Source organism: Gracilinanus agilis, chromosome 2 (genome assembly GCF_016433145.1).
Source record: "Gracilinanus agilis isolate LMUSP501 chromosome 2, AgileGrace, whole genome shotgun sequence".
NCBI lineage: Eukaryota > Metazoa > Chordata > Mammalia > Didelphimorphia > Didelphidae > Gracilinanus > Gracilinanus agilis.
The window spans coordinates 423,001,802-423,016,465 of NC_058131.1; positions in this window are offsets into that span (position 1 = coordinate 423,001,802).

Below are 14,664 nucleotides of genomic sequence, written 5' to 3' on the forward strand. Positions count from 1 at the left end.
GATCACAGTCCAGCTATATTGTTTCTTGTCCTTTACATGATTTTAATCATCATGTTAATTGTTTTTTTGGTTCTGCTTACTTCTCTCTGTTTTCAGTTCAAGTGAGTCTTCCAAGCTTCTCTGAATTCTTTTGTCATTCTTTCTTAGGTAATCTAAGACCCAAAATCTATTCTTATGGGACTCTCACCTCACTGCTCTGAGGTCCCTCTGGCAGGTGCAGGGCATTGATATCTACCAATGAGGAGAGAGTCCCAACAATGGGTGTTGACATTTAGATTATAATTATGAAGCAGAACTATTTCATTACATTTCTATACCATAATTGGTTCAGATGTTCCTTACTCAATGACATTTTTCCAATTCCTTAATTCCACAAAAAGTATTGCTATGACTAATTTTATTTATGAGACATCCCTCTGACTTTAACCTTCCTGAAGGTATATGACTAGTAGAGGCATCATTGAGTCAAAGAGGATGTACAATTTAGTGATTTTTATTAATCACAGCAATAATAATGATGATAATGATGATGATAGCTTGCATTTATATAGTATTTTCAGGTTTTCAAGATGCTTTACAAATATGATCTCATTTTATCCTTAGGATCCCTGGGATACTCTTAGCAACATAACAATCTGGGACAATCCTGATAGACTAATGATGGAAATGCTATCCATCTCTAAAGAAAGAACTGTTGAAATTGGACAGATGCAAACCAAAGCATACTATTTTTCACATCAGTGTATTTATGGTTTTATTTGGGGGTTTTGGTTATGTAATGACCAATATAGAAGTGTATTTTTCATGATAAGCTGGTATGTCTGAGGTGGAATTTGAACTCAAATCTTCCTGATGTCAGGCCCAGTGTGCTATCCACTGCACCATCTTGTATTTATCATTTTTGTCTTTTTGTCAATTTTGCAAATCAGAATCAAGGGATGAGACTTTACAGTTGTTTTTAATTTGTATTTCTTTTACATTGCTATTAGAATTTTGGAGTCTTCTTCCATCTTATTATAGATGATTTTATAATTTATTTCCTAAGGCCCCTTACTACTTTGACATTCCTTTTTCTTTTTTCTAAGACCCCCTCTCTACTCTGGAAGTCTGTGTTTCTTCGATTTCCTCAGTCATCCCCATAATGCTCCAGAAAGAAGGGCAATTTCTTCATTTTATGAGTAACTAGCTATTCTTAATGTCTGCAGGACAAAAGATATACAGAACCCTGATCTGGTCCATAAAAAGTTCTGAAGGGTCTCTGTGATTTTACATATCTAGGGCCAACTACAGAGCTCTTCATGTAAAACAAACCAGACTCTGGGGACAAGTGAAGACCCATAATACTCTCTGGGGGAGTTGGGCTTTATAGAATAGAGCCAGGATTAAACTCAGCCCAAGACACCATTTGTCATGGGTGACAGATGTCAGAGTGATGATAGTCTTCAGTGAATAAGCCCTTTAAAAAAGAGCCTTAATCAGCCATCCCAATACAGCTGTATGGGATAGAGGAGGGAAGAGAGTAGAAATTATCTAGAGACTATGAAAAGAATGAAGAAAGACCCTCATGATATTAATTCTAGAGGAGTCAGAGGTCAACGTGTACCTGAACAGGATTCTTTTCTACAACATTTCCCACAAGGGGCATTCTCCAGCACTCGCCAACGATGGGGAACTTACTGCCTCACTTTTAGATAGCTCTAATCTTTAGTTAGGCAGCTAGGTAGAGTAGAATGCTGGGGCTAGAGTCAGGAAGACTCATCTCCTTGAGTTCAAATCTGGCTTCGTCCCTAGCTGTGTGACTGAGCAAGTCACTTCATCCTGTTTGCCTCAGTTTCCTCATTTGCAAAATGACCTGGAGAAGGAATGGCAAATAACTCTAGTATCTCTTCCATGAAAACCCCAAATGGGGTCATGAAGTGTTGAATGTGACTCAACAATAATTGTTAGGAGCTTCTTTTCTTAACAGAGAATTCTGCTTCCCAATAACATTCATTCCTCTCAACTTTGTGAGATGAAGAGAATGCTTCTAACCCTCTTCCACATGGCAACCCTTTAAATACTTGAAGACAGTTAGAATGCTTTCTTTGAATTTTCTCTTCTCCTAGATAGATATATTCTATTCCTTTCATCTATATCTCTAAAGGAACAGTCTCTAGACTTTTACTATCCTGATCTTTCTTCTCTGAAAAAAAGGAGTTTGTTCCATCATGACCATGTCTTTTAAAATATGGTGTCCAGAGCTAATTTGAATGTTCTAGATGTGGTCTGGTGGGAGCAGTAAACAAAGACATTCATTCCTCTCATTCTAGACATTTGGAAAACACTATATAAATGCCTCTCTGAAGGGTGACCTGGCTTTTATACCAGGACTCCAACTGCCCTTAACTGCCCCCTCCCTTAGAGTTCTGGGGGGCACTATGGAATTCTGTGATGCAGCTTGAACCCCTCTCAGAAACATGGATACTACACCTTAGATTGACCTACAACAAGGCCCTCTCTTCTTCTGGGGCTTAGTTTTCCCATCTACAAGTGAAGAGGTTGTCCTGGATGATATCTAAGATTCCTTCCTGCTCCAAATTTTTTGAGGTTGTGACACTGGGAGGACAGGGTCCCAGAAAAAAACAGACTCCTATTCTGTTGTCAACAAGAACATAGCATGTTGGATTTTATGCTCAATAGGTAATTTTTTTTCCCCTTGTCACAAAGAATTCAGATCACATCCCTCAGGGCTTCAGCCCACGCACTCATCTGGCAAAATACTAAGTGTTCCACCAGGGAGGCTGGGCCAATTCTCATCATGCTCAGACACTCCTGGTTCTTGGAAGGTGCAGCTTCCAGAGATTGGAAACATCTAGGGTGACATCACTGAGTCAAATGGCAGGCAAGAACCTGGTGGAGGCAGATTCTAGAAACCTGACCTTCTTTTATCTCCAGTCTTTCTTCGGAATTTATGGGTCCTTCCTAAAAAGCATAGCTAGCTGGCAAAGTAAATAGAGTGGCAGATCTCAGCAAGACCTGAGTTTAAATCTGGCCTCAGATACCACTTGTGTGACCCTGGGTAAGCCACTTAACCTTGTTTGACTCAATTTCCTCATCTGTAAAATGAGCTAGAAAAGGAAATGGCAAACCACTCCAGTACCTTTGCTAAGAAAACTCCAAAAGGGGTCACAAAGAGTCTGGCATGACTGAAAAAGACAAAAGAACAATGAGGACAAATGGCTTTAACCTCCACAGATTCTCTCATGGTGGAAACTAGGGATGTGCACATCAGTATTTGTACCTGTTTGTATATATGCATATCTGTGTCTGTCTATTTGAATATACTTATGTGCATATCTACATGCAAATGTCTCTGTAAATATTTGTGTATGTGTTTGTGTCTAAGAACTTCTATGTGCCCATTACCCTTTGAAACCAATGTGTCTACAGAGGCAACTGTTCAATGGTCCTCTGGTTATTTTCATTAAGTGGAGCAAATGTTAAAAGAGGAGATATATGCTCACTCAAGGGGCTCACCAGGCAAAACAAAGATCCCCTATCAATAATGAGATAATATTGTATACATGCATTGAGCCCTGGAGCACTAGGTTGTCTCTGCCTCTTGCCTCCTCCTCCAATCCATCCTTACAACCTGCTGGATTAGTCTTCCTGAAACACTGGCTTCAGCATGCCATTTCCTTGCTCAAAAATCTTCAGTACCTCCTTTTTATCCTCAGGCTAAAATAAAAACTCTAACTTCCCCTTATATTTATCTCTTTTTGTGTTCCAGAGATTATGAGCTGTTGCCCAACCCTTTTCTGCCCTCTTCTGCCTCTCTATTTTTGCCTGGAGTGTGCCTTGTCTTCATCTCTGAAAAAAACAAATGGAATTCTTCTCTTCCTTTGCCTATATCCCACTTTAGGAACTATATCCTCCATGAAGCTATCCTGATTGCCATTCTCTTTCCCACTTCTTGTAACTTTTTTGGCCTTTTCATATTTACCTTGTATCATACTTGCAATATATATGTATGTCCATGTAGGACATGCATGCTCATATGATGATGATGATGACCCGGCATGGAGAAATATTTCTAGAATCGAATCCATCCTTCTTCAAGGGAAGCTATTTCTATCTTGAGAGAAGCAGGAGAAAGGCCAAGGGCTGGACACTAATTTTTTCCCTTGCCTATATCCAAAAGGGGTATTAGGTTAAGCCTAATATTGGACCTCTCAAGTATTTCTGGACTAGGGTATATTTTTGAGGTTCAAAACAGAAGTTAGTTCTCTCATCACTGTTAAAGGAGAGGGTAACTCTTAGTTTATATTCTCTAGCTTAGCTCCTTTCTACCAAGTGCTGGTTACACAAAAGACCATCACAGATAGTAACTAACAAGTTAAAACTCAACATTTAGTTTTGCATTTTGTTGAATTTCTGTTTAGACCTTTCTACATCCCTTTCTCTTCTGTTTCAAGGAGGAGAGTCTGTCCCCCCACCAAGACTCTGAACTCCCAGAAGTCAGGGTTCAGATTTGCCCCTTCCCTAACCTGCTCCCTTCTCCATAGCAGAGTAGAACAGGCAACAGTGTTAGGTGCAGTCCTAATTGAATTGAACTAAAGTGCTAGTAGGAGCCTTCCGCTGCCCTTTACCTTGTCATCCTTAGCAAGTTTTCCAGGGAGAATTGTAAAACCAGAGGGTCATCTGTGGCAAAAGCCCCTGGCCCTGGCTTATCAATTAGGGTTGCTTTATGAAGAAAATGTTTTCAATGGGTCTAGCACCTGTGTTCCCTCTAAGGACCCAGCCAGTGGATTAGGGTATCCAGGCAGTCCATGCTAAAGGATCTTTGTTCAGGGATCAACCAGTAATAGGGTTTTATTTACCAAGCACTAGAAAACTCCCTGGGAATTACTCTAATTCCACCCCCAATTAGCAGTGAAGGGAGGTTTGGGGCAGGGTTTTATGTTGATTTGAATTCTTCCTTGATGAGAGTGTCATATTGTAGCCTGTGAAAGCTGGGAGGACCCTGAGAATATGAAACATAGAATATCAGAGCTGGAAGGGCATGTGAAACCAAGTAAGTGCCCTTTTCTTTCTGGCCATTTTATGGATGAGAAAATCGAGGCACAGAATGGAACTGTGAGACAGGGATGGATTTAGGATGGTCTGAACCATTGACTCTTGGTCCAAAGTTCTTTCCATGATGCTTTCTAACATGGGCTGACCTTCCTGTGTTTTCCCCGTTTGCCTTGCTTCCTTGGCTTCTTCAACAAATCCCTGTGGCTGGATATTGTTAGGAACTGAGCTGGGAGGGAGGAGAAAATTATGCCGAAGGAGTGCTAGGGTGTAGTCTCCTACTCTGACATCTGTGTGGTTGGTCCTAAGCTCACCCACCCAGTCCTGCCTTTGCTGCAGGGGACAATGCAGAGGAAGGCGGGCTTTTATTTGTTGCACAAGAAAAAAAAAAGAAATAAATCAAGTGCTTCTAATTAACTTAATGGGGAGAAAAGTAGAGTTCTATAACTGATAGAGCCATAATCCTGGCTTCAGACTGTGTCCTAATGCCACACCAGGGGTTCTTAACCTGGTGGTTCATGAGTGAAACAAGTTAATATTTTGTTAATTGTATCTCAATAGAATTAATTTCTTTTGTCATCCTATGTATTTTATTTTATGAGTTTAAAAATATTATCCTGAGAAGAGGTCCATCAGTAGGCTTCACCAGACTATCAAAGGAATCTATGACATGAAAAGAGGTCAAGGATGTCTCTCCTAGACCATTTTCTCACCTGACTCATCTCCCTCCCCAAGTATTAGTTAATGCTTCCCTCCTTTATGGAGTTATCTTTGATTATTTTGCATATATCTTACATGGACTGATTTGTGTACCTTCTGTATCTCTTCAGAAGAACATAAACTCTTTGGAGGCAGGGATTGTTTTCATTTTTTCTCTTGTCTTTGTAGCCCCAGTGTCTAGTGAATCAATGAACTGAATTGACCCCTTTCTTTGACAGATTCAGCCTCAGCCTTGGTCTCTCTTTGCCAGATCTCTCACCATGACCATAGTCATAATCCTGAGTCAGACCCCAGAACACTCCTGACCTTGGTCAGTTATCTCAGAAATATGTGACCAGCACAGCCTGGAGGAGAGGCGATGGGTGATTCCATTCAACCTATCCAGGCTGCCATAACATGAGTTGCTTTGGCCAACATAATCTTTCCACCTCAAAATCCTAGGATATCTTAGGTTTTCTGTGAAAGTTGGGCTGGGGAATTTCTTTTGTCAGGCTTTCCCTCTCCTTCCCTCCTGTTTGATGTCTCTGTTTGTGGTGCTCAGTTAGCCCTGTAACTGCTGCCTGCCTTGAAGGACCATTAATTACAAACTTGAACTGCTCTGGGTTTAGATGGCAATCTAATTGGGTATTTGTGAGGCGAGTGTAATGCTGTTGGTTGTAGGTCACTGCATCAGTGGCTGCTGCTGATATCTCTTTTAAAAGGTTAACATCCCATTACCAGGCAGCACCCGTCGCTGTTTGTCTAGGTAGAGGCCTATTCCCTCCTGCCTCTTCCCATTTCTTTCCCAGTTTGCCGGTACACGGATACAAGCATCTGTACCCATTTACATACTTATATAGCCCTCACATATGGCCACATACTTATATGGGTACATCCGTAGGCACAAATGTATATATATTCATATACATATATTTCCTCAAGATGAATAAAATGGGATAGAATGAAAGATGGGGAAGGGTTCTAGATTTAATTAGCATTCTCTGAGAGCTAACTATGGTTCTATATCTCTTCTACCCTTTGTAGCTAACCTCTTCCAATAGATTGTCTATGATAGGTGCCTCCACTTTCTCTCCCATGGTCTTCTATTTTTTTTAAAGCCATACCTTCCATCTTGGAGTCAATACCACTTATTAGAGTGATGAGGGCTAGGTGATTGGGGCTAAGTGACTTCCTCAGGTTCACACAGCTAGGAGGTGTCTGAGGACAAATGTGAACCTAGAATCTCCCATCTCTAGGCCTGGCTCTCCATCCACCGGGCCATCTCACTGTCCCTCTCATTCCCTTCTTAATTCCTTACATTCTAGCTTCTGGTTTTATCATTCCTCTGAAACTGCTCTCTCCAAAGTTATTAATTATCTCTTAGTTGCCAAATCCAATGAGTTTTTCTTAATCTTTATTCTCCTTGACCTCTCTCTAGCCTTTGACACCACAGATCACCCTCTTTTCTTTGATACTTTGAACCTTCTTCTTCAGTATATTGTGAGGAATTTACTCTCCCCTCATTCTCCTCCTACTAGTCAGACAACTCTTCCTCAGTCTCATTTGCTGCATCCTCATTCAGTCTCTAACCAATAGCTGTCTTTTGAGGTTTTGTCTTGAGCCCTTTTCTCTTCTTTTTCAATATTATTTCACTTGGTGATCTCATCAACTCCCATGGATTTAATTAATTGATGATCCTTAGATCTACCTATCCTGTCCCAAATTCTCTGTTGACCTCTAGTCTTACTTCTTCAAATCCCTTTCAGACATCTCAAACTGAATGTCCAGTAGACATCTTAAACTCAATACAGCCAAAATAGAACTTATTATCTTTCCTCCTAAACTGTCTTCTCTCCTCCCTTCTTTATTACTGTAGAGGGCAAATCCATCCTCCTAACCCCTCAGTCTCCCAACCTAATCATCCTGGATTCCTCACTATCTCTTACCTCCTATATCCCATCTGCTGCCAAGGCCTATTGATTTCACCATTGCCACACCTCTCCAATGCACCTCCTTTTCTCTGATGCTGCTACTTTATGCCTGGATTATTGCAAAAGTCTGCTGGCATTTCTGCCTGTCTCCAGCCTCTCCCTACTCCAATCCATCCACACAGTTTCTTTGAGATCTGGTGTTTTATAGCAATGCCACTTTTCATTCATTAAATGTGGGAAAGTCCATACAGATCCCATAGGGGGTGGCCGTAGGAATCAAGAAATGAAAAGGGTCAGAATTTCTTTTTCTTTCCTGGCCCAACAATCAATATATGTTGAGGTCCCAGGTATAAGTCTCTAGGCCTTTCGTGGAATAGATATTAGTAATATTTTTATTAATAGTATTACTTATTACTAATAACATTACTTTTGATCCAGATGTGATTTCTTCCATGTGGAAGACTCCAAGTGTGGAAAATCCTACCAGTTATAGAAATAACATTTATAGTTATCACTTAAAAATTATAGATATGATCTCATTTAATCTTCATAGCCACCCTAATGAACTGTGCAGTAGGTACTATGAATATCCCCATTTTGTGGCTGAGAATATTGAGGAGTGAGTGTGACTGATTTGTTCAGAGACACATAGCTTGTATCAGAGGCAGGATGAAAAGCTAAGTTTTCCTGACCCAGAATCCAATTCCATATTGACTCTGCCATGCTGCCCATTACCTGTACCTTTTAGTCTTAGAGGGTCACCTGGAGGCACTCAGAAGCATTTTAACCATGACCACATGGTAAAGAATTGTAGGTGCCAAACTTAAACTCATGTCTCTCTGACTCCAAGGCAGACTTTCCATCCATTTTGCCATGCTGTCAGACAGTCAGCTTATATTGAATGCTCATTAAATTTCTCTCTCTTGTCTTTCTTCCTTTCCCATTTTATTTGCCTTAAGCGAACCATGTGGCATAGTAACAGAAAAGAAGCTTCAATTTTATAAAATCTTAGGAATTAGAGCTTAGAAGTCAACTTGTCTAATTCACCCATTTAATAGATGAAGAAATTGAGACTGAGAGAAAGGAAGTTATTTTCTCAAGGTCATATGGGCAGTAATGAGTAGGGCCTAGATTCTCACCAAGGTGCCCTGACTTCTAGTTAGGCAGTCTTTGTACTAACCATGTTGAAGCTGCATTTATGAAAGGTCTACAGGGACCATAAAGCACTCTAGAAATGAGAAGAACTATGATTGTTATTCATTTATTAGAATAATTACCATCAGTCACTGTAGAGGAAGTTTGTGAACGTTCTCCTCTATGGTAGTGGGGGCTGAGTCCCCTCCATAGCTTCTACTCTTGTTTCATTAGACTACTGATTTATTTCTTTCCCCGAGGAAAAATAGTAAAGCAGCTGTTAATCAGAATTCTCCTCTCTCTCTCTCTCTCTCTCTCTCTCTCTCTCTCTCTCTCTTTTTTTCTCTTTCTGTTGGTAATATCTTTGGGATGTAGGCCTTTGAGATGTAGTAAAAGCTTTGGGTCAAAAGATATGAAAAATTTAGTAATTTTTTGGTCATTTTCTTTATTCTTTCACCTTGTATGCGCTCAAAAGATTAACTTGTTTTAAATATACATATGATGGATTTCATTTCAAGAGATAGTGCAATGATATATTGTCTTAAAAAATAGAACAATAAAGGATGGTAAAAATGGTTAGAAATAACAAATGCATAAGGAAAATGTCCAAAATGTTGAGGAACTAAAGAAATAGATGGCATAATAAGGCTAGGAAACAAAGAAAAGACAGGCACCTGAGGAAAAGACGATTTTAAAAGCTCCTTGAAGAATGACCAATATTGGCTAGCATATAATTGGGTGGTACCCTTATCTCTCAGACATGGTAGAGCCCAGAAAAATGGAAAAGAAGCAAAGTGATTTGAAAGAAATAAATGCCTGAGCTGGTGGTAAGTTGAGATATTTTCTAGGCAACCAAGTATCTCATGGTATAGAGTTGGTGATTAAAATGTAATCAATGTATATCAGTAAAATTAATGTAACAACAGTTTTTAAAAGAGGAACTTCTTCCCTGTAATTTATTCACTCCCACAAGAAAAGGAAACATTTTATAAAATTGCTATTGCTTTGATTTTATCAGATTTTCCAATGATTTCTTTTTGACCTTTTGGGTGAGATGGAACTCTGGGTATCCAGTGAATTGATAGTAGTTTGGAGGTTCCAAGCTAGAATTAGGTAGAACATGATAAGAGTTCTTACTGAACCCATTACACAAAATTGATTGGCCAAAGTATCCTTGATAAACTACCATAGGCAATTTGGTGGCACAGTGGTTAGAATGCCAAACCTGAAATCAGGAAGACCTGAGTTCAAATGTGGCCTCAGACACTTATTAGCTGTGTAACACCATTAGCCTCAGTTTCATCATCTGTAAAATGAGCTAGGGAAGGAATAGCAAATCACTCCAGTATTTTTGCCAAGAAAACCGAAATGGGGTCACAAATAATTGGCACAAATGAAACANCTCTCTCTCTCTCTCTCTTTTTCTCTTTCTTTCTCTCTCTCTCTCTCTCTCTCTCTCTCTCTCTCTCTCTCTCTCTCTCTCTCTTTCTCTCTCTCTCTCTCCCTCTTCCTCTCTTTTTCTCTCTCTCTTTTTCTAAAGGATTTCTTCAGAATATTCAATGAGAGAGATAGAGTAGTAGTGGTAGCACAGCTTGCCCCTCCACATCCTGGGGTGGATCGTCATTGATAATGGAAGATCATGGACAGGAATGAGATCTGTGGGGATTCACTTCATTCTCTGAACCCACTTGACTGATGGGAGAGCTCCTGGTGCTTTTGCCTCTCCTTAGGAAGTGAGACTGTATTTGAGAGGGAGAAGGTCTAATTCCATACACTTTTGTTGTCCTGAATATGATGTTCAAGGTGGCGATGAGATTTCTATGAGTCTTGTTCATAGGGAGGAAGGAAAAGAAGGGGATAAGTATTTGATACTCACAACAACCGTGGAAAGCAGGGGTTATTATTATCTCCAGTTTATAGATGAAGAAACCGAGGCTTAGAGAATTTAGTTTGAAGAAGAGAGTATTTTGGGAAACCAGAAAAACTACCTTAGGGATATGGAATATAATAATAACTTATAACAACAATAGTAGCATTTATAAAGTACTTTAAAATTTGCAAAGCATTTTACAAATATTATCTAATTTTATCCTCACAAAAATCGTGCTAATAGCTAGCATTTATATAAGACTTTAAAATTTGCACAGCTTTACCCCAAAGATTCACAAGTATTACCTCATGATTCTCACAACAATTCAGGGAGTCAGATGCCATTATTTCTTCCATTTCACAGATGAAAAAGTTAAGGTTAAGTAACTTGTCTAGGGTCACATAGATAGAATATGTCTGAAGGTAGAATTCAGATTTTTTTAATCCAAGCCCAAATCTATTATCCAATGAATTACCTCTTAGTGCTGGTCATACACATTTTACGGATGACTAAATAGAATTTAACTTGTTCTTCATGGTCCCAACAGACAGAACTAAGAGAAATAGTTGGAAGTTTCAGAGAAGAAGAATTTGATTCAATAAAAGTTTCCCTCCCTTTCTGTTATCTTGTGACCTAGCACCATTGTCTGGTTTGGGTAATAGACATTTTTCATCCAGTTTATCTTGCTTGTGTGGATGGTTAAGTTGATGTCTTTTGAAGTTTGATGTCTTTGGGGTTATGAATCCCATTAAGGAGACCCTTTATCTGAGTAGTACAATATGATCTGCAAAGAGGAGCAACTGAAGATTTTCCTCTATCTGTAGGTAATATCTCTTGTCTGGACTATATATAGTGTATCCTCCATGAGAGTAACAAAAAACTTTGGCTTCTGTTTGCTGGATGATGGTACTCAGAGGATTATTGGAGCAAAGCTAACTGGAGGTTGCATTTATCAAGAAATCTTCCATGATTTAAAAGTAAATCTGGGAGGCATCTTTTGAGAAGATGAGCCCATTAATATATTTATCATTGATGGGTAGGAAAGATGGGCAATGAGTTTCACTAAACATAAGATAGAGAGTGTGAGAGCTAAAAAATGCCTCTAAGAATATAGCACAGTGAATAGAGAGCTGGACATGGAGTCAGAAAGACCCACCCTTGTGAGTTCAAAATCTAGCCTCAGACACTTACTGACTGTGTCATTTCCTGTTCCTGAGCTTCCTTTTTATTATTTGGGAAACAAGGTTAAATGTTTTTGTTGTTCAGTTGTTTTTGAGTCGTTTCTGACTTTTCATGATGCCATTTGGAGTTTTCTTGGCAAAAGTATTTCTTCTCCTGCTGATTTTGCAGATGAGGAAACTGAGGCAGGTAGAGTTAAAGTGACTTGCCTGGCGTCACACAGCTAGTAAGTGTCTGAGAGTAGATTTGAATTTAGGAAGAAAGAGGAAAGTTTCTCACTCTGGTTCTAGCACTCTATCCACTGAGCCACCTATCTGCTTTGGAAGCTTAGTTAGATAACTTAAAGTTCCTTTTGGCTCTAAAAACAATGAACTATAACTTTGTTGGACCTGGGGAGTGAGGGGCTGCAGGGACTTTGAGACCTAACAATCTCATTTATTTCACTGAGCTATTGTGAAAAGTGAGAAGGGGTTGGAGGAAGAGTAAAAATAGGGAAACGTGAAGGTGGGAGAGGGAGTAGACAGGTTTTATGGTTTGGGTTGGTTTTATTTCATTTTTAAATGTTAAGGCAGGATGCAGACTGGGTGGCAAGACCTGGGGGGAAGAAAGGAGGGCCCCCAGTTATAACCAAGGTAAAAAGAGAAGGGGGAATGTTTAGTCTGACTATCTTAGAGAAACACTGGGAGAGTAAAGAATCATTAGGTGATAAGATTGTCTTGCTGGGAGCCGGAGAGAAACCAGGCACTGTAGACTTTTGAAATAAGATAAGGAAAAACCCTTGGGGGCATATGTGGGAAACCATTCCACTCTCTACGGAGCCTGGGAGGGACTAACTTGTTTTTCTCTTATTAAAATACACTCTACCACAGTGGAAAAGACATGAACTGGGAATCAGTAGTGTTACTCTGCCCCCAAATCCTTCAGCAACCTCTGGCAAGCCCCATAAACCTCTCTGGGCCTCAGTTCTCTCCACTGGAAAATGGGAATGATTTCATGAGATGGATGGTAGAATCTTAAGAGTTTGAAAGAACCTTATATGCCCTTTCTTCTGATTTCCCTCCCAAAATAGGAATCCTTTCTGCAATCTCCAATGGAGGTAGGATGGTGGTGGGAAAAAGTTCCATTTTAGGATAACTCTGTGTGTTCCTTTAGGAATTTCAAAGGACCTAAAAAGTCAATCAGTTAGACCTCCCACTAAGTAAAGAAATCTATAATGGAAGAGAAGAAAGGAAGGAGCAGGGTATAATGGTAAGAGTACTATATTAGCTCTGGAGAAATCTGAATTTTTTAGCTTTTACTAACTGGGTGGCCCTTGGGCAAGGAATTTCCACTTTTTTAAATTTAATTTTTAAAAATCTTCTACTGCTTTTACTTTTTTGAAAAAATTTTAAAGTATTTTTCTATGGTTACATGATTCATGTTCTCTCCCTCCCCTTTTTCCCTTCACCCTCCCAAAGCTGAGAAGCAATTCTGTGGGTTTTACATGTATTATCACTCAATACCTCTTTCATATTATTTGTTTTTGTAATATTCTTTTAAAAACTAAAACCCCAACCCAACACCCATATTAATTTCCACTTTTTAAAAAAGGACTTTTTATTTTCTTAAATATAGAAATAATTTCCCAAGATCCTCATTCCATGAAAGCCTTTGCATGTAAGGAAGCCTAGTTATGCAAAATCAGCTGCTGCCTTGACTAGGTCTGAAAGCATATGCCTTATTCTGCCCCTGTAGTCTACCACCTCCCTGCCAGGAAGAGTGTGAATTCTCTTTCATCATCAGTCCTCTATAATTATGATCATTATTGCATTAATTTGAGTCCTGCAGTCTTTTTAGTGTTTTGTTCATATTTTCATATATTCTATTTATTTATTTGTATATATGTATATAATATATTGTATCTATTACTTTGCTCTGTCCATTTTTTCCTTTCTGGGCCTTGGTTTTTTTCCTCTGTAAAATGGTGATGGTAATGCACTACCTTCCTGAGTTGTTTTGAGGAAAGTGCTTTTAAACCTTTTTTTTAAAAAAACTCTTACCTTCTTACAGAGACTTAGTATCGGTTCTAAGGCTTTTGCCTTAGAGCAGTGGTTCCCAAACTTTTTTGGCCTACCGCCCCTTTCGAGAAAAAACATTACTTAGCCCTCTGGAAATTAATTTCTAAAAAAAATTTTTTTTTAATAGCAATTAATAGGAAAGATAAATGCACCTGTGGCCACCACCGCCTCTCTGGATCGCTGAAGCACCCACCAGGGGGCGGTAGTGCCCACTTTGGGAATCGCTGCCTTAGAGTAAGGACTAGGCAACTGGGGTTAAGTGACTTGCCCAGAATCACACAGTTAGTAAGTGTCTGAGACCACATTTGAACCTTGTACCTCAGTGGCAGTCATTAGTATTTGTCTTATTATACATAAAGCCAGGGTTTCTTTATTTTTTCTATGTCATGCAATCTGAGAAAGCTTATGGACCCCTTTTCAGAAAAAAATATTTTTTTAAATGCACAAAATACAAAATGCACAAAAAAGAAGCCAGTTATGCTGAAATAGTTATAATTAAAAATAAATTCCTGGCTCCCAGGTTAAGAATCCCATTCTCCAGGCAGATTAGAGTCAGAGATTTAGCAGTCAGAAGACTTAGGTTCAAGTTTCATCTCTGATAATGACTAGCTGTGAGATCCACGGCAAAGAATGATGCAAATAATCATTTCTGTCCTGCCTCCCTCCCAGTGCCTTTGCGAGAGGGAATGTGTTTGAAAGGGCTTTGGAAGCTCCAACCCAGCTGGTGTGGCTATGATCACTA